Below are 21,885 nucleotides of genomic sequence, written 5' to 3'. Positions count from 1 at the left end.
TTTCCAATAATGCCGAAAACAAAATGGACGCCAAGAGATACATATTACATTTAAGTAGTAGCCTCACATCTGAAAATCTCCAAATAGATATACTACATTAGATGCGTGCTGAATTTCATGCTTTTTGTGAAAAACGTCACGATTTTTTAAAACAAATTTCCCAGACGATAGGCGGAGAAACTCGATCTAGAGCTTCGCCAACGCCTTTTTGTCGTTCATGCAAATAGCTAAGCCCAATATAATCTGTAGTTTGCGTTCTGGCGACGTTATTATGACGACCGTTTTTGTTATTGTAATTTGAGTTTTTCAATGTCGTTGTTGTCAAAGTTTGTAGGTTTACCTTTATAAAATCTGGCATTTTTCTTATTATTTTATTTATTACAAGACATTTTTATTGGTTGACTTCATTAAATCTTATAGATGACTGTGCCATTTGATGAATTAACCACTTTCCCCTCTTCATAAGGGACTGACATATATATATATATATATATATATATATATATATATATGTGTGTGTGTGTGTGTGTGTGTGTGTGTGTGTATGTGTGTTTATGTGTGTGTTTATGTGTGTGTTGTGTGTGTGTAATGCAAAATAAGTGAGAGAACTGCTTCTCACCAACTCTTCTTAACTAAAACAATAATTCACAACACAAACTCTTAACGTCTATACTCTCTATGCCCTGTCTGTCTGTCTGTCTGTCTGTCTCTCTCTCTCTCTCTCTCTCTATATATATATATATATATATATATATATATATATATATATATATATATATATATTCTGCTCTGGTCTGGTCTCAAGAATTCGATTCTTTGTTCTTCCTAGATTTCTTCTTATAGTCGCTATTCCTCTCTTATTAAAATTAATGCCACATGTACATAAAAAAAAAGAACAAATTACAAACTCAAGTTTTCCTTTTCTTCTTTTTCCTTCCTCGATTCCGTCACCTGGCGGTCGAAACAGACGCATTGCCGCTTGTGAGTAGTTTCCTCGACTACAACATTTTATTCGACTTTCTATTTTAGACCACAATATACAATCAGTTATACGATACAATCAAATAAGATATGTTCCTCCTCCAATCAAAAGTGAAAATTAAAAGGCAAATTCAGCAAGAGATAAATGCAAATCAGATGTCTTACATTCCAACCAACTTAACGGTCAGTCTTTGCACACACACGCGAGCGCGCGAGCACACACACACATGCACACACACACTTACACGCACACAAACTCACACACACACTTACACGCGCACACACTCACATGCACACACTCACACACATGCTCACACACATTCGCACGCGCACACACACGCACACACACGCACACACTCACATGCACACACTCACACACACACACTTACACACTCACGCGCTCACACACACTCTCTCACACACACAGACCCATTCTCTCACACACACAGACACTCTTACACACACGCTCACGCGCTCACACACACACCCTATCACACACTAATACACCCACACACACACACTGAAAATATCAGGCAAGGAAATGAAATATTCATGGCAAAATTCGCCATCTTGTCTCGGTTTCATTGATAAGCTAATCAAACAAAAATGAAACGACACGCTTAGTCATAAAAGATATATTTTTGTTGTTTTTGTTCCAATCTATTGTTAAGATTGCTGCGAAACTATTTGGATAATTCTATCGCTCCATAAAATACCTGACTCCTGATGCAATCCTCTACCTGTGTGAGAATTAAATACGTACTACGATGTAGTATTGCTGGCACATCTGGAGGGGTAACACACATGCAGTGGTGTGTACATACTTTGTTAATGCTCAGAGCCAACTCCTTGATTTCGTGTCCTAAAAATTTAAATATAAGTCCTAGTGCTGATAAATATGAGAAAGTGAGATAGTTTGAATATGATTGGATACCCCACAAATTTCAAAGCTCATAACCATCGCATTGCCCCCCCCCTTTGTACCCAGATTATACAATCGACTTCACAATCTAGTGGAGACTGATTTCTTCTGTTCTTTATAATCTCTTTCTTACTGAAAACCCGGTGCCAGTCTTTCTCTATCGTTATTTCTATAGAAGGTGCTCGACTGAGCTCCAATCACTGGACATTTACAGCTATAATTCATTTTCCTAGCACAACTGTAAAGAATGTTAGATCATTCTACTGAAGCGGTAAAATGATCCAACCATTTATCCAGTGACCTTGGCAACGGATTTGATGTATGTGCTCCATTTCAGATCAAGAGTAAAGGTCAGATCCAGAAGCTTGTTAAAATATGGAACCGTCCCCCCTAAGACGAGAACCCTTCATTTCAATTAGGCCAGAGAGCGTTCATGATGGAAAGAGAGAAGCTTGGTTTTAGATGCATTAAAATTAACCAGCTACCTTTTTCTCCAATACACATGTGCTCAAGATCAGAGGAGAGAGAATCGGGGAGATCTTGGTCATTAACGGCCTTTGAAGTGTTACCATAGATGGTAGTGTCGTCTGCATAAATGTCTACGGATGATCTCAGTCTGTGATTTGGGAGATCATTGATGAAGATCACGAAGGAAGTTGGACCCTGAGGGATGCCAACGTTAATACTACGAATTTCTGATGTCTACCCATCAACTACTACTCTTATAAACCTATAATTGAGAAGACATTTCCAGCTATTCTGTAGCTGGAGATCTTATGTCATAAACCTTTATCAGTTTTTCGGGGAGCATGTCATGCAATGGCGATCAAAAAAAAACTGTTGGCCATCAATGAGTGGAACTCGGTGGATAAGATAGGAGAGATGCCCACACTTTAAACAACTCGTTGGTGATTCCGATATAAAGTGGCTTGGCTCTTGGTCGGTCTCGTTTGGTGTGTGATATTTTCCGGAAAAGAATATATTTGTTTGGAGTAGCTGTAATTGGCTACAGTAATCGAATAATACAATCTAGTTGCAATGTTACTCAACACGTTGTAGGCACAGTCTCAAAGCAGACGATCCTGGATATGACCTTAAACTACATCCGATGGTAAGGCCCCAGCCTGCGGGCTTTGGTGAGTGTGGACTCACCTTTTAATTGCCATTGCTCCCAGGTCCACTCTGACCCGGAGTGATAGTACCTGTTGGGGTCCCAACTATGGGTTAAATAGAAACCGACTTGAAAAAATATATATATTCTATTTAAAAAAAATTCTTCAAAATAACTGGATTCGTACCTGTTAGAGTCCCAACTTTGGGTTAAATAGAAACCGACTTGAAAAAAAAATATTCTATTAAAAAAGTTTTCTTCAAAATAACTGGATTCGGCATTAAATAAACTGAAAAGGGTTGATATGCCATAAAACAAAATCAACCAACCGATCAAAGCAGACAAAGAATAGAAAAAGTCTTCAACTCGCCTTTTTTTGTTGTACAACAACATTTATTTCCTCATGCTCTCGTTACTGTTGTGACGCCCCTCATGTAATCGTCTTCTCGAGTATCCTCTCGAACGTCATCCACGTTTCTAATGTGATCGTCTTCCTGAACGTGCTTCCTCCTTTTTAGAGTCTTCTTTTATCCTACCGTTACGTAATTTTGCTCATGGCTCGGTATTTGCAAATAGCCATCAGCGCTATGTTACATAGTGAGTCGCTTTAATGAATCATTGTGCATGGGCATAACCGCTAAAACTTTAAACTTGCAGTGTGTGTTCCGTCGTCTCTTCAGGCTGATATACACATCCGTATTTATGGCTTACACCAGCCAATTGTATTTTTGTGTGAAGGAACCCGGATGTATTCATGTACCTTACATCAGTCTGCAACGATAATAATCTTCTAAACCAATGTTTATCAACTGGGATTCCGCGGAATCCTAGTCTTCTGCCAGTACAGTCCAGGGGTTCCGCGATCTCTAAATTAGAACAAGGAATAAATAAACGGAAAGTTAAATTCAATTTTGAGAATTTATATATTCTTGTTACAGTCAATGTCAGTCTTGTGCCTGTTTTCAGCGAGGCAGTTTTATCGTGGCTACCGAGAGTAAAGAAGGCCGATGCACATGACAGCGTAACGTCACTTCCTAATTTACTTGTAGTTATAGACAGCTTCCGGTATTCAACCACGTGGTCACGCTAACATGCAAAAAAATATGGCTACCGATTATCCATGGCTACCAATATGTGTTACAGATTGTCCATGTATGTTCTAAAGAGAAAGAACAATTCTCCATTTGGATAATAATTATTATAATTGCACATTGGGAGAATTTTAATCTAACAAAATATAGTAAGTGAACTAGTTTTTGAAGCTTTAATTTATATCAGAAAAAGTCGAATATTTCATTATTTTTTTTTTTTTTACTGCAAAACAAACAATTTTATCTAATATTTTTCAGTCTGTTCTTTTAATAATAAATAAAACTTTTCACTGAGTATTTCCAAATATAGTTAGCATTTTTCACAGCAGTAACTCTCGCTTCTCCTTTTTTGTCCCTCAGTCCTCATTTCTAATGAGTGATTTTTCTAACAAAGGGTGAAGAAAATGCTGCTTTCCAGGTCGGTAATGCTTCGTGAACAGTAGCCTGAGATGTCGGAAAATTTTCTGTTTCTATGTCTATCCTTGTGGCCACGTCACTAGTAAGAGTGCTGGAGGTAAACGTTTCATCTGGGCTGACGTTACCCGCCTGATAGTCAGGGACCCGAACCTTGGGTAACCACTAAGGAGGCTCTCCTATCAGCAGGTGTAACTTACTGGGGCTGCTGTTTGCCATTTGGTGAATGGATTTTGGACCATGCAGTAGTTTTTGGTGGGGCCTCTCGATGCCATACTAGTGGGTAATTGTTACGGCTTTACCTTATCATGTGCTACAAAGAAAAAAAAATTTTCCTCTCTTTCTCTCTCTTACTTTCCCTCTCTGTCCTACTCTAACCAAGTCTGTCGATATGTTCCACAAACTCCAAGAACTCAACATGAAATATCTCAAAAAAGAAAATACAAATAAACCTAAAACCCCATCCTCCAACGTAGACCCTTACTACCATGTCTCCTTCTCCAACATCAGGAGTCTACGTTCCAACCTTCCAGAGGTTGAAACCCAATTACAGGCGACGAAACCGGACTTACTCTTTCTAAGCAAAACTGGAATAGGGTCGACCATTTCCCTAGATGAGCTCATAATAAAAGGATACTCTAACTTAACATCTAAATCCGATCTCCAAGTACGCTATGGACATGGAATATGCGCCGTGTGGTAGAGATATCTCCAGAGAAAACCCTAATTTATCTTATATGTGCTTCTGGGTTGCACTTGCTTACACCACCACATTCATATTTGCCCTCTATCGCCCCCACAACAGCGGAGCTACTGTACTTAAGAGTATATCTGAGAAAATTGACCTCATCCTGTCTGCTCATCCTTTGGCTACCATTCACATTTGCAGTGACTTCAATGTCCATAATGTTGAATGGCTGACCCACTCAAATAAGACAGATGATGAGGGGAGGTTCTATCATGATTTTGGTATTGCCTATGACCTCACTCAGATTGTTCACGAACCCACCCGGGTGCCTGATACTACTGGTCAGTATGCAAACCTTCTAGACCTTTTTCTCAGAACTTCCCTTGAGCTATGTTCATGCTCCGTTCTATCTTCGCTGGGATCCTCCGATCACACAGTTGTATCAGTTAAGATAAAAATGAAATGTAATAAGTTTTTAGATGTACCTCTCCACCATACTGTATATCGATACTCTATGGCTGACTGGGATAGCTTCCGTACATTCATATCTGATCTACCTCTGCATTCCATGTTTAAAAAGGATATATCCTCTATCGCATCAGACCTGACTGAATGGTTAATTGTAGGCATAGACCGATTCATACCATCCAAAAATTCCAACAAAAACCTAACAGCCAGCCATGGTTCTCCCCGGAGTGTGCTGCTGCCATTGCGCACAGAAATCACTTTTTCCATAGCTACTAATGTAATAAATGTACTGAGACTAAAGCTGCCTTCAGGACTGCCAGCAACCACTGTAAAAGAGTAATAAAAAATGCAAGAGAGCTATTTGCTCAGTCCGTCAAATCCTAAGTAGCTGAGCAGCGGTTTGGTTCCCACCAGTTTTGGCAAATAGCAAACAGGATCCTGAACAGATGCATGCATTCTATCCCAACCATCATCAATGGACCTGAGGTCATCTTATCAGCATCAGACAAGGCCAAACTATTCACCAAGTACTTTGCAGCTAACTCTACCCTTTGCAACGAAGGGCATCAACTCCCTGTATTTCTTCCTACAACAAACAACACACTATCCAACATACAAATATCTTTGCACGAGGTCGCCAAACTAATCAAGAACCTTGATTCCAGTAAAGCAATTGGCCCAGACGGCATTTCAATTATAGTGTTGAAAAAGCTTTGACCAGAATATAGCCCCATACTTACAAAACTGTTTAAGCGTTGCCTTAAGGAGAAGTGCTTTCCAACACCCTAGAAAACCTCGTCAGTATGCCTTGTATTTAAAAACTCAGGTGATAAGTCATCTCCCTCTCAGTACAGACCAATAAGTCTCGTGTGTCATGAGTAAGTTACTGGAATCCATATTAAATAAAGAAGTAGTCAGCCACCTCAGCAGAAATAACCTCCTTAGTGACATGCAGTATGGTTTTCATTCTGCTAGATCTACAGCTAATGTACTAACAGTTACATCTCATAGGATTAGTGAATCTCTCGACAAAGGCTTCCTTTCTAGGGCAATTGCTCTTGACATATCAAAGGCATTCAATAAGGTTTGGCATAAGGGCCTACTTCACAAGATTTCCAGCTACAGTATAACTGGAAATGTTTTCTCAATAATTAAATCATTTCTTTCTGATAGGTTCATAAGAGTAGTGGTTGATGGGCAGCAGTCAGAGGCGCACAATATTAATGCTGGAGTCCCCCCCAGGGGTTCATTCTAGGCCCAACTCTCTTCCTGATCTACATCAATGATCTCCCAAAACATATACTTAAATCATTCGTTGACATCTATGCTGATGACACGACCATCTATGGCAACACATCAAAGGCCGTAAATGACAAAGCTCTCTCTGATTCCCTCTCCTCTGATCCTGAGTGCGTGGTTCAGTGAGAAAGAGATGGCTGGTTACTTTTAATGCATCTAAAACCAAGCACCTAACTTTACATCACCAACGCTCTGTTCCTCATTGAAATGGATGTCTCTCGTCTTGGGGAGGTTTCATGTTTTGGCAAGCTCCTGGGTTTGACCTTTACTCCTGATCTGAAATGGAACACGTATATCAAGTCTGTTGCCCAGGCCGCTGATAAAATGGTGGGATCCTTCTACCGCTCCAGAAGATATCTCACTACTGATGCAATTCTCTTTCTCTATAAAAGCCAAGTACGTCCAAAGATGGAATACTGCTGTCACATCTGGGCTGGAGCTTCAAAAAACAGCCTATCCTGCCTTGACAAAGTACAAAATAGACTTTGTGGCTTAGTGGGGATGCTCTCTTCTCTTCCCTACAACTTCTCTCCCACAGAAGAAACGTTGCGAGCTTGTCTTTGTTTTATCGTTATTTCCATGGCAAGTGCTCGTCCGAGCTTCAATATCTGGTCCCTCCTCGCCAATCCTTCATGATAAACACCCATCTAGCTAAAACCACTGTCAGTAATTTCCCCCACTCTTTATCTGTGCCTAAAGCAAAACTTAGATTCCATGAACATAGCTTTTTTCTGAGAAGTGCACGCCTGTGGAATTCTCTTCCGTTTGCCCGTTTCCCACCTGACTACAACTTAGACATCTTCAAGTGCAACATAAACAAATTCCTGATTAATCGCCCCTTAAGTAAGACACTTTATCAAATCTCCAATACCAACTATTACTACGATATTATCCCATTGATTATTGTACACAAAATAACCCTTATCCCCGAGTGGCTTCCGGGCTTTGATAAGTGATGATCCCCATGTAAAAAAAAAAACACTAAAAACCTTTCCAGATAGGTAGAAAAGTCACTTATCTTGCCTTTGCTAACATTTATTTGTTATATATTTGTTTTTTTACAACTTTTTCGAATCTATGTGTACAGTAATACAAACCCAAAATTTAATTTAACTTGAAAATAATATTTAAAATACACGTGCGTACATTGCACAAGCACCCTTATCATGATAATAATAGTAATAATAATTAAAAAAAACTGGTGTAGATGACATTGACTGGCGCCACTCCAACTAGTTGTCAAGAGTCAGGGAGGATGGAAAGACCGAGGTGAGAGAGTACTAACCAAATCTCCACTGGAAGTGTGCAGTTCAAATCTGGTACATGGGGAGACATTTTGTCACTCAAATCCCAGGAAACACCAATGGCCGATGCCAACGAGAAATCAGCGACAACGGCTGTTGCGATAACATGCAATCATCTGCACAAGTGGTCAAGAGGTGGAGAACACTGGAAATCTGGGGAGACTTGTTGTCACTTGGTCTCCAGGGAACACCACAGGTTACTGCCAGTGAGCGATCACTGATGATGGCCTGTGAGACAACTAATACGCTACATATTTTGATGAAAAACATGGGAAAAAATGGATATAGAAGAACAGAAAAACAAAACTTTAAATATAATTTCTGTATTTAAAGTAATAGTTATTTAAATATTTCAACATATAATCTTGTGGGCAAAATCCAGCTTCCCAATCAGGGGCACTCTGGATAGGAACAAAAATAATCTCAGTCATGAAAGATTTCTCCTCCACCAACCGAGGATAGAAAAGGTCAAGTGTAGCATCAAAACAGATACTACACTGTGATCTTGTTCCGAAGGCCAAAAAATATTTGTTTCTTTAACTGCTTGTTCCCTAAATTGATAATCCAGTTTTATCAGTATTAAATTGTATATTGCTTTAAAATTACTTAATTTTACATAGATAATATTTATATTTTATATTGAATAAAGTTCAGTTTCAGTATTAATCGGACTGTGTTCCTTTTTCTTTTTAAAAATGTTTTACTGCTCTTTTGCAAATGGCCCTCATATAGTACTGACAGTCTGACAAATCTTACCTACATTGCCTGCAAACATTTTTCAGTTAACAGACCTTTTTCTTACTCTCGGCGGCCGTGGTTTTATACGGAAGAGAAAGAGAGGATAACATGATACTGAGAGAGGGAGGAGAGGGAAGATGGACCAGCGTGAAAAAAGAAACTGAAGCGCCTAAATAATGAACCTCGTCTCCTCGCTCATCGAGACAGTAGTGAACGTGTACATCCTTGAAGAAGCCCCTCTCACCTTCCCCGATTCAAGACATGCGCAAAGGGTCAGTCGGAAGGGGGGGTATGTTAATCGTCCTTAACTTCTTACTGTGAGAAGTCAACGGGGGCGTTGGATATGAGAAAACGTGGCTTCCACTAGCAAAATACTACACCACTTGCGAAAAACATGTGCACCCGATAAAAACTGAAAGAAAACATACAAGATTCACCTGTGCAAAACACATTTGCGCCCAATAAAAACTTTCCAGAACTCGCCTATAGTATTCGTGTAATCATTTTTTTTTTTTTTTCATTTTTTTTTTCATTTAACATTCTTTCATTTACTGATTATTTCAGCATCCCAAATTATACTTAGAGAAATATGCTTATTTTTGCTATGTCTATGCTGGTTATCTCCCTTAGATTGGAGTTGTGTTCACACCACACAAGAAACGAGCACAATTGCCGTATGTGGAAGATGAACTTCGTGTGTAACAGTCAAAAACACGACCCAATATTAAAGAGTTGCGCAAGAAACACCAAGCTCAAGTTTCTCATTGAGTTGTCTATGAGAATAAATAAATAAGAATAAATATACTTTATCCAAACATGTAGAATTTTGTTTTCATTACATATAAAATAAACGTGTACAATACATTGAACATGGGTATTTTCATTTTATTTTATACTTTAAATTCTGTTTTTTCCTCATGCAACTAAATTATTGCATAGGGTTTCCATGAGCAGAAAGGTTGAAAAACATTATTCTAAACTAAACGATCATTAATTTATCGAAGTTTGTTTTGTTCTTTTCCCAAGATATTTTAAACAGAACACTTTAAAGTGCTGATCGTTTGCCTTTCATTTATTTAATGTACTTAATGTATAGATTTCAGACTACATTTAACATTCGATTTCGCTCTTTTTCATTATTAAGTACATCCCTGGAGAAATTCTTACTAGCTGCCAACTATGGCATTTGCTGACTTCATTAACTTTTCATGTCTCTAAAGAGAACGAAGTCGTCTCGCTAAATGGATTCGATTCATTTAAACAAAATGTCAGATGAATGATATTTTGGCTCGCAACTTTCCGGAATGAATTCTGGGAAATCTATTCGCAAATACCATCTTTAATTCTGCTTCTTTTCTCGGACGAAACAAGAGTTTGTGCAGTTTGGAACTATTAAGCTGAAAGGAAAGAAAGAAACGAGAGAGATAGAAGTGGTAGATTGATAGATAAAAAAAGGAGATTCAGAAGGTTATCACAATGCGAGGAATTAGATATAGTCGGTGTTGATGAGAAAAGACGGAAACAAGTGGAAATTTACAAATCAAAAAGTATATACATATATGTCTATATATACACTCATGAGCAAAAAAAAAAAAATGGGCCAAGAGTGAAAGGAAGAAATCGATTTTTCAATATTTTTCCATGCATTTTTGTTAATTTTAACTGAAAATTTCTATTTTGCAGATCATTATTATTATAGCATATAATAATAAGTGAACAAAATTAGTCCTAAATATGGTAAGATCTCATCTTGGCGAGGATATAAAAAAACCGAATTGCAGGATTAAGGCAGTCCAAAATGACTTACAAGCAGATTTTTGATATTTTAAGAAAGAAAATTTGAAAACATCTCTTTCTGCAGTGAAGCGAATTGGTCAAAGGTTCGAAGTCAAACGCTTGTGAAAAAGGAAATCTGGATCTTGTCGCCCTAGAGTATCCACTTTGAAGGACGACCACAAGCTTAAATTAACTGTTTGAAGGATCGAAAGAAAACTTATGTTGACCATAGCAAAGAATTCAAAACAGGGGCCGAAAATTCTCTTTCTAGACATGCTAAAGTTTATGGCGCATGTGTGCGTATAAAACAGTGACAAAGAGCAATAATAAGAGAGACAGAAGGACAGAAAAACAAAGATACAAGTAGATAGACAAACAGCGACAAAGACAGAGAAATAAAGAGATAATAGAGAAATAGGTAGGGTGGGCGGTGGGGGAGAAACACATCTAAAGGTTAGTCAACCGTCGTTTTAGTTGGTGCCTTCAACTTTACCCGAATGACTATTGCGCATGCCCATGGCATAAAATGATGCCGTTGACAGATGTGGCTTGGAAACTTAATCGCTCAAATTCAGACTAGATGCGCAGCAAACTATGTTGACAACGACACCCGACCTCATGACACGCCTAGGCCTGGAACATGATCAGTAGATTATACAGCCGTTCGTTCGGCAATGGCTGTGGGAATGAAAGGGACAAGGCTCAAGTGAAATTGAGACATTGCATCATTGAAAGAATACACATATATGGAAACACATTAATGTTAATCACCGTTTTTTCCTTTCTCTCTTCTTCCTCTTTCTATAACACACACACACACACACACACACACACATTTATGTTATCAAAAGTATAAATCTTTAACAAAGCAAAACTTATCAAGATAAGAAAAGCTCAACACTATCAGGTGGAGCAAAACAATAATATTAAATGAAAGATGAAGAATAAATGTTACATATAACTTGATTTAATCATCAGAACAATAAGGAAAAGTTAAGGTGAAAATTAAGGAAAAAAACTCTTTACTTCATGGCATTTCGAAACTAAATTCTTCTCATAATTATACAAAATGCAAAAAAATAAAAAAAACAAAAAAACAAACTGGCTTAATGACATTTGCGTTTAATTACTATTTACTATTTTATATTATTCCTTCATTCTCATTTCATATTTAAATGCCATTAAGCTAGTTTTTTTTTCTAAATTTACGTTTTGTATAATTATGGCTCTTCTGAGAAGCATTTAGCTTTGAAATGCCATGGCCTAAAGAATTTTTTAAATTTACTCTGCCTCTTCTGTTTCTGTCTTGTTTGTTTTTTCAGTGTCTCTTACTGCGGTAATTATTCTTTTGGTGTTCTGCATTACGTCTTTTTTTTTTTTCCACAGTGTTCCATACAAACCCGCCCCCTTTCTCCGTCTATCCTTTTCACATAGAATCGGTCAGTATCATCCTTTGGGTGTAGTGTATTGTGCACAGACATGAGTTTCCTGGTTTTTGGTCGGGATGCTTCAGCTCTTCTTTAGTCCAGCCTATAAACGGGTCAGAGTATCGCACTAATGATACCGACATGTGTTTATACCTTTTATAAGGTTTCTACTATATAGTTTAGTTTCAAGGAGTTTTCTGGTTCTTCTGAGATATTCCTTTGTAATTTTCTCTTTCATTTCTGTTGCTTCAATTGCGTGTACTTCCAGAACTCCCATATATTTGTAGCCATCTTGTTCACCTAATGCCCTTATCTCTGTTTGGTTTGGTTTGGTTTTTTTTTTTTTTTTTATTATTATTATTATTATTATTATTATTGGCGGCTCACATGGAGCTTTCACACGAGTCAGCAAACGATCTGATTGGAGACCTGTGGTGTTCTCTGGAAGCTCAGTGACAACAAGTTTCCCCAGACGTCCACCTCTCTCCTCCTCCTTCGATAGCATTTGCAAATAAATTTGTATCATCGCAACAGCCTCTTACCATTGATTTCTCGCTGGCAGTGACCATTGGTTTATACTGGAATTTGAGTGGCACTAAGCCTCCCCAAGATCCCAGTTCTTTTCGCACTTGTCCAGTGGAGGTTTGGCCAGTGCTCCCTCCTCAATCTTTCCATCTTCCTTGACCCTTCTCGGCTCTTTGGTATCACTTTGGGGGGGGGTGAAACAATGGAGAGATGCATGATGGGGGGGTGTAGAACATGTAAATCTGCAGCTTCGGTGTTCTTCATTCCCTGTAACGCTTCTTCATTATATTGTCTTGTGTTATTCTCCGCATTCAAGGGTTTTCCTTAATATTTCAGCCGTTTTCCTTATCATTAGGCGTTGTATTTTTGCAGCTATTCCTCTGATTCCAATTTCTGCCATTCTTTTTTCTAGGTCTTTCGGGATTGTTCCTAGTGCTCCTACTATTATTATTATTATCATTATTATTATTATTATTATTATTATTATTATTATTATTATTATTATTATTATTATTATTATTATCATTATTATTATTATTAATAATAGGTTCTTGTGGAATTTATAATTATGATTTCAAATGATGTATTTTCAAATAATTTTTCGTTACCTTTACTTTATATATCATTTTAAATAGGGGGTTTCGCTCTATCTAATCGTTTAAAATACAATCGTTTTAAAACAATTATGTCTTCTTTTCAGACCGTTGATAACATGGTTGTTTTTGTTTTGCGGCATGTCAACCTTTTTCAGGTTATTTAATGCCGAATCTAGTGATTTTGAGGAACGATTTTTTAATGGAGTATATTTGTTTTTTAAGTCGGATTCTATTTAACCCATAGTTGGGACCCTAACAGGTACTACCACCAGGGTCAGAGTGGACCTGGAAGCAATGGCAATTAAAGGGTGACTCTACACTCCCCAATGCCCGCAAGCTGGGGCCTCACCATCGGATATAGTTTTAGGTCATATCCAGCACCCGTTGATAACAGGATGGGAAAAAAAGCAAATTCGCACAATTTTCTTATTTCAATTCAAGCTAGGTCGAAAAGCTGCTGAAACAGCTCGCAATGTCAATGAAGTGTTTGGCCCAGAAACCACTACTGAACGCACAGCACAATAGTGGTTTAAGAAATTTCGTGGTGGCGACGAGTCTTGAAGATGATGAGCACAGTGGTCGTCCATCGGATGCTGACAATGATCAATTAAGAGCCTTAGTCAAAGCCAATCAAAGCACAACTGTTTGAGAACTTGCTTCTGAATTAGACCTAATGTATACAACGATTTCTCAACCACTTGAGATAGATTGAAAAGACAAAAAAACTTGATTAATGGGTGCCCCATGAATTGAACGACAACCAAGAGAAACGCCATTATGAAGTATTACTTTCGTCTTCCGTTCTTTTACGCAACAAGAATGACCCATTTCTCGACCAGGTTGTGATTTGCAATGAAACGTGGGTTCTTTACGACAACCAGCGATGCTCAGCTAAGTGGTTAGACGCTGACGAAGCTCCGCAACACTTCCTGAAGCCAAAGTTGCACCAAAAGAAGGTCATGGTGATAGTTATGTGGTCTTCGACTCGTCTCATCCATTACAGCTTTTTTGAATGCAGGTGAAACTATAACGGCGGTGAATTACTGTCAACAAATTGATGAAATACATCTGAAACTTCGATAATAACACCCAGCATTAGTCACCAGAAAAGGCCCAATTCTCTTTAACAACAATGCCCGACCGCACATTTTTAAACCGACCCTGCAGATGTTGAACGAATTGGGCTATGAAACTCATCCGCTATATTCTCCAGATCTCTCACCTACCGACTACCACTTTTTGCAAGCATCTTGACAACTTTCTGCATGAGAAATGCTTAAAATCCCTAAGCGATATCAAAAATGCCTTCAGTGACTTCATCGCCACCACAACGCAAGATTTTTATGTTACTTACATAAATGCATTTGTTGTGTGTTGATTCTGATAGTGCTTAATTCAAGCAATAAATTTTTGTTGGAGCCGAAATATGTTCATCTAAATTTAAAACTTAAAAGCCGCAAGAACTTTCTCGTCAACCTGATATTATTATTATTATTATTATTATTATTATTATTATTATTATTATTATTATTATTATTACTTGCTAGGAGTTATCACACAGATCATCTTCAGAGATCGCTCGCTAACAACAATAGGTGGTGTACCCTGAAGTCTGAGTGACAACAAGTCTCCCCATATTTCACGTACTCTCCACCACTTTCGATACCATTTGCAAATTAATTTGCATCATCACGACATTCACATGCCATTGATTCTCGCTGACAAGTCCCAGTCTTTTTGGCACTCATCCATTGATGGTCTGATCAGTGCTTTCTCTCCTCGCTCTTTTCATATTATTATTATTATTATTGGCCCACAAGGAGCTTTCACACAGGTCATTAAAGATCTCTTCTTGACAACAGTCTGTGAGTTCCCTGGAAGCTGAGTGACAACAAGTCTCCCCAAGTTTCCAGTACTCTTCACCTCTTTCGATAACATTAGCAAATAAATTTGCATTATCACAACAGCTGCTTGCCATTGATTTCTCATTGGCAGTGGCTATTGGTCTTCACTGGAATTTGAATGGCAATAAGCCTTCTCAAGGTCCCAGTTCTCTTCGCACTTATCCAGCGGAGGCCTGGTCAGTTCCTCGGTCTTTCCTTCCTCTACTTTGACTCTACTTGGTTATTTGGTTTCACTCTTTCGGAGTGGGAACAGTGATGTGGCAAGGGAGGCTTTGGGGAAGGGGGTTAGAGAACTTATAGATATGCGGCTTCAGTGTTCTTGGTTCCATGTAGTGTTTCATGTTTTGCCTTTGCAGCAGTTTGTCTGGCCTGCGCTTGTTGCTCCTGTGTGTTAATTTCCACATTCAAGGGTTTTCCTTAATATTTCAGCTGTTTTCATTATTGTTGTTCGTTGTATTTTTCCAGTCATTCCTTTGATTCCAATTTCTTCCATTTTTTTTTTTTCAAAGTTTTTCGGGATTGTTCCTAGTGCTCCTACTATTATAGGTATTATTTTGATTTTATTCATCTTCATATCCCTTTCAGCTATTATTATTATTATTATTATTATTATTATTATTATTTCAATGTATTCACATACAATTCATAAGGAAATATATTATGTAGCGATTTACAGTATTTACTTCAACAGTGATCAATATGTAAGTTGAGCTAGATAGGAAGTTATGCAAATATATTTGTTGTGATTAGATATACTGGCTAACATAGAAATAACTCAATTAAGCTTAATGAAATTCCTTACGAGCTATATTTAAATTTACTATTCTGAGTCATGCTCATTCGACCTATCACCTGAAGATCTTGGAGACTATCTCCCTGCAAGCAGAGGGAATGTCTCTTAGGTTTGGACATAATCAGTCTCTAGGTGATATCATACGTATCGGCATTTTAGTCATATAGTGCATCCCGTTTTTTGTTTGTTTTTTTTTTTTCTCTCTAATACACTATATTGCTATTTTTTCTTTTAACACACACACACACACACACACACACACACACACACACACACACACACACACACACACACACACACACGACAGAGTTATTTTTTCTCCGATTTTTCTGGATATTTTTCCATTCGCCGAGCGGTCTTTTTTATTTCAGCTGGCATTATGTATAAAATGGCGTCCAAAAGCTATTGTTCAGCCATATTCTTCTCAAGCGTTTTCTATCGGTGCATCCGATTATTATCAGGAGCGATTATTGTTGTCGTTTTCTTTTTCTTTACCTCTGAGGCTTGGTGTATTTAAAGTTGTTGTTGTTGTTGTTGTTGTTGTTGTTGTTGTTGTTGTTGTTGTTGTTGCTGCTGCTGCTGCTGCTGCTGCTGCACCCACCTTTATGGATGGTTAGGGGGCGAATTATTTTTATTTTTAATTTCGATTTTATTTTTTTATGATTTATTCATTTAGTTTCTTGTTAGTTATTAAATAGTGCTAGCATATTTGTGCCGGTGTTAAATGAGATCCGGTTAAAAGGGGCTGTAGTTTTTTTTAACATGAAGCTAAATAAATAAACTATAAAATAAGAAAATCGAAATTAAAAATACAATTAATTCGCCCTGAACAATCCTGCACCCACCTTTATAATCAACTAGCGGGGGTACCCGGCGTTACCCGGGTCTTTGGAGGTGTGTGTGGTGTTAAATAAAAAGGAAACCGGGGGGGTACAAGTTGGTAGGATCGAACACGAAGCCCTGGGGCGAAGTTTGAAAATAAAATCGGGCAGCCAGAATGAGTTACTGAAAGATGCTTGAATTTATTTAAGTAAGAACCAAATTGACAGGTGCGCGCACGACGTAAGCAATAGCTATTCAGCAAATGAGGTCAATGACCAGGTTTGTTTGTTATAAGCGAAGTAAAAAAAGAAAAGAACGTTAACACTTAAGCGCGGGGGGGAGGTAATCAAAACATCGAAAAAAAACACAAAATAAAAAATAACGTAAGGCAAACGAACGATGTTAAATGTAAAAATCGAAAAAACGAAAACAGAAAAACGAACACGTGAAAAATGGCTTAAATAAGCCTGTTTCGATATTAAAATTTAAAAAATCGGTGGGTACCCGGGTGTTTTGGGTGTGTGGTCGGGTGTGTGGTCGGGGGTGGTAAAAAAAACAGAAAAACGATCGTTACGTGAAAAATGGCTTAAATAACACTGGTTCAATATTTAAATTTAAAAAATCGAAAAAAAAGCATCTCACACCACGATTCGAACCCAAAACGTTTAAATAACGAACCAACGCGCTAATCAACTGAGCTAACACGACGTACATGAAATTTAGTCAGTTTTTCAACTATTTAAAGTAGATCAGGTCATGACGTCATCTGACGCATGCGTAGAACCGGTCGTCGTCACGAGAGGACTGCTTTTGTTGACCTCCCCTATCGATTTCGGGGTGAAAAAATGAACATTTTTGGCCAATTTTTCGATATTTTTCGAGCGAAGATGGAGCTTCAATATAATACAGAATTTGTGAATTTTCGTCGTGTCTGTCGAAAGTTTTTAGCAGACACACAAACACACGTACATACATACATACATACATACATACATACATACATACATACATACATGCATGCATGCACACATTTTCGCTTTTATATATATAGACTAGCGGGGCTACGCGGCGTTGCCCGGGACCATATAAACAATGAGAAAATTGAAGTTGATTTTGAACATATTTGTTATTCTTGAGATAGAGGAATTTTTAATGTCTATGTATCATTAGCTTTTACGAGCAAATGAATACTTTACCTACCCTAGGACGGGTATTACACGTATCAAATAATTATACCTTATCTAGGATAAGTAATTTATACCATATATATGAAATAATGTTTCCTTTGCGGGGATTGGTAATATACAACACATATTTAAAATAATTTTACCTACCCCCGGACGGGTAATTAAAATAGATACATGAAACAATTTCACATACTATCGGCAGATATCGTACAACATGTTAAATAATTTCTCTTACTACCAAGGCTACAATAATTTTAAGAAAACTGAAACAATTTTTAGAAAGTAACTCGGGACCGTATAAACAATGAGAAAATTGAATTTGATTTTGAATATATTTGTAATTCTTAGGAGTATGAAACTTTTAATGTCTATGTATCATTTGTTATTTCGAGCAAAAGGATATTTTACCTAGCTAGGACGGGTATTAGACGTATGAAATAATTGTATCTTACCTAGGGTAGATAATTTACAGCATGTATATGAAATAATTTTACCTTTGCAATGACGGTGAATGTACAATACACATTTAAATAATTTTACCTACACTAAGACCGGTCATTTAAATAGATATATTAACAAAATTTCACCAACTTTTTTTTACCCCAAAACGGACATTACTTTCTCCAACTTAATCACCAAAAGAAAACTCAAGAGCACGTTTAAAATTGACATAATCATGCTTCTTTCTACCCACTGCTACAACCATCACATCATTCCCGTATGAATGCATAAAACATTTTAACAAATATAGATCACCCCTATAGAAACTAGCCTAGGAAACTTTCATAGAAAACCAACAATGCATATGTATTGATTTAATTGTGAGATCATTAACTGTTTAAGCCATATCTGGAATCGACATCACAAATGAAGTAATTTTGAGATAGAAAAATGTTTAAGTCATTTCCGGTACAAACTTTGTATTTCACCACCCTTATTTAATCCAGGGCGACGCTGATTATTCTGCTAATATATATTTTCCCCTATCTTATTCAATCCCGGGTAACGCCAGGAATTTTGCTAATATATATTTCCATCAATCTCCTTCAATCCCGGGCGACGCCGGGGATATTACAAATAAATCATCTCACGTATCTCATGCAAGTTTGAGTAATGCCGGATATTCTGCTTTTGTATAAGTGCAGCTTTCTAATACAATCCCGAGCGACGCCAAGTATTCGTCTATTCTGTATTTGTACCTATATCATTTGATCCGATGCAATGCCAGGTATTCTGTTAGTATTTATCTGCACCTGCATTATTAAATCCTATATATTTCCACCTATCTCATTCAATACGGGGCGATGTAGGGTAGTCTGCTAATATATATTTCCACCTATCTCATCCAGTCCCAAGCAACGGCAGGTATTTTGCTAATATATATTCTAACCGATTTCATTCGATCCCGGGCAACGCCAGATGTTCTGCTAGTATATATCTCAATCAATCCAATGAAATCCTGGGCGATGCAAGGGATTCTGTTAGTATATATTTCAATCAATCTAATTCAATCCAAGGCAACAGGTATTCTGCTAATATATATTTGCATCTATCTCATTGGATCCCAGGCGCCCGTGTATTCTGCTTGCATATATTTGCATGTATCTCATTCAACCCCGGAGGATTCCAGGTAATCTGTAAATATATATGTGGACATATGTCGTTGAATCCCATAATTCTTGGATATGTTACAAATTTCCACAATCATTTTTCATAATTAAACCCACATATCTTCCCACTCTTACTAAAATAATAACTTTGATACATTTCACATGTAATCATTTTTCATAATTTTTGGATATGTTACTAATTTTTAAAATTATTTTCACGATTGAATTCACATAATCCTCCCTCGTACTAGTAATAACTTTGCATTGTCTGGGCTGTTTATTTTATTGCAAACACACCAATAAAATAAATCACATTTCATCGTTTTTCATATTCTTGGATATGCTACTAATTTCGACAATAATTTTTAATGATTTAACTAACATAATCGCGCCTCTCTTACTAAAATATCAACCTTGAGACATTGTCTGGCTGGTGATTTCATTACAACCACACCAATCAACTCACATTTCAACACTTTTCATAATTGTTGTATATGTTACTAATGTCGACAGTAATTTTTCATAAATTAACCCCCATAATCCCCTTCCTCTTACTAAAGTAATAACTTTGAGACATTGTCTGGCTGGTTATTTCATTATACACACACCAATCAAATAACTCATATTTCATCATTTTCATAATTCTTGGATATGTTACTAATTTCAACAATAATTTTTCTTGATTTAACCCAAAGTATAGCCCCGCTCTTACTAAAATAATAACGTTGATACATAATCTGGGCTGTCTATTTCATTATGAACACACTAATCAAATAACACAAATTTCATAATTTTTCGTAATTCTTGGATATGTTACTAATTTCAACAATCATTTTTATGATTTAACCCACATAATACACCCCCTCTTTCTAAAATAATAAATATGAGACTTTATCTGGGCTGTTTGTTTCATCATAACACACAAATCAAAAAACTTTTATTTCATCACTTTTCATAATTCTTGAATATGTTACTAATTTCGACAATCATTTTTCATGATTTAACCCACAAAATCCCCTTCCACTTACAAAAAAATAACTTTTAGGCTTTATCTGGCTGGTTATTTCATTCCATATACACCAATCTAATAACTCGTATTTCACCGTTTTTATAATTCTTGGATATGTTACTAATTTCGACAATCATTTTTCTTGATTTAACCCACATAATCCCCTTCCTCTTACTAAACTAATAACTTTGAGACACTGTCTCGGCTGGTTATTTCATTACAAACACACAAATAAGATAAATTACATTACATCATATGTTAATAATTCGACCATCATTTTTCATGATTTAACCTTCCTCTTACTAAATTAATAACTTTGCTACATCGATCTACATAAAGCATTTTGTATTCCCAAGTAGTCACCCATCTGATAATGACCAGACTCCATGTTGGTTAATTTTGGTGATCTACATAAAGACTTTTGTATTCCCAAGAAGTCACCCATCTGATAATGACCAGACTCCATGTTGCTTAATTTTAGTGATCGGTATAAATAATTTGGTAATCCAAAGTCGTCACCCATCATAGAATGACCAACCTCATTGTTGCTTAACTTTTGTGATCTACATAAAGCATTTTGTATTCCCAAGTAGTCACCCATCTTAGAATGACCAGCTTCATTGTTGCTTAACTTTGGTGAGCTACATAAAGCATTTTGTATTCCCAAGTAGCCACCCATTTGTTAATAACAAAGACAATGTTGCTTAACTTTGTTGATTTACATAGAGCATTTTGCATTTCCAAGTAGTTACCAATCTGATTATGACCAGATTCCATGTTGCTTAACTTTGTTGATCTACATAAAGCATTTGATATTACCTAGTAGTCACTGATCTGATAATGACCAAGACAATGTTGCTTAACTTTGGTGATCTATACAAAGCATTTGGTATTCCCAAGTTTTCACCAATCCGATAATGACCAAGACAATGTCGCTTAACTTTAGTGATCTACATAAAGCATTTGGTATTTCCAAGTAGATACCTATCTGATAATGACCAGCCTACATTTTGCTACACTTTGTTGATCTACATAAAGCATTTGATATCTCCAAGTAGTCACCCATCTGATAATGACCAGCCTACATTTTGCTTAACTTTGGTGATTTGCATAAAGCATTTGGTATTCCCAAGTAGTCACCGATCTGATAATGGCCTGACTCCATGTTGCTTAACTTTGATGATCTTCATAAAGCATTTGGTATTCCCAATTTGTCACTC

This window comes from Euprymna scolopes, chromosome 17 (assembly GCF_053919585.1).
Source record: "Euprymna scolopes isolate OS-2025 chromosome 17, ASM5391958v1, whole genome shotgun sequence".
Taxonomy (NCBI): Eukaryota; Metazoa; Mollusca; class Cephalopoda; order Sepiida; family Sepiolidae; genus Euprymna; species Euprymna scolopes.
Note: the sequence above shows the minus strand (reverse complement) of the source record.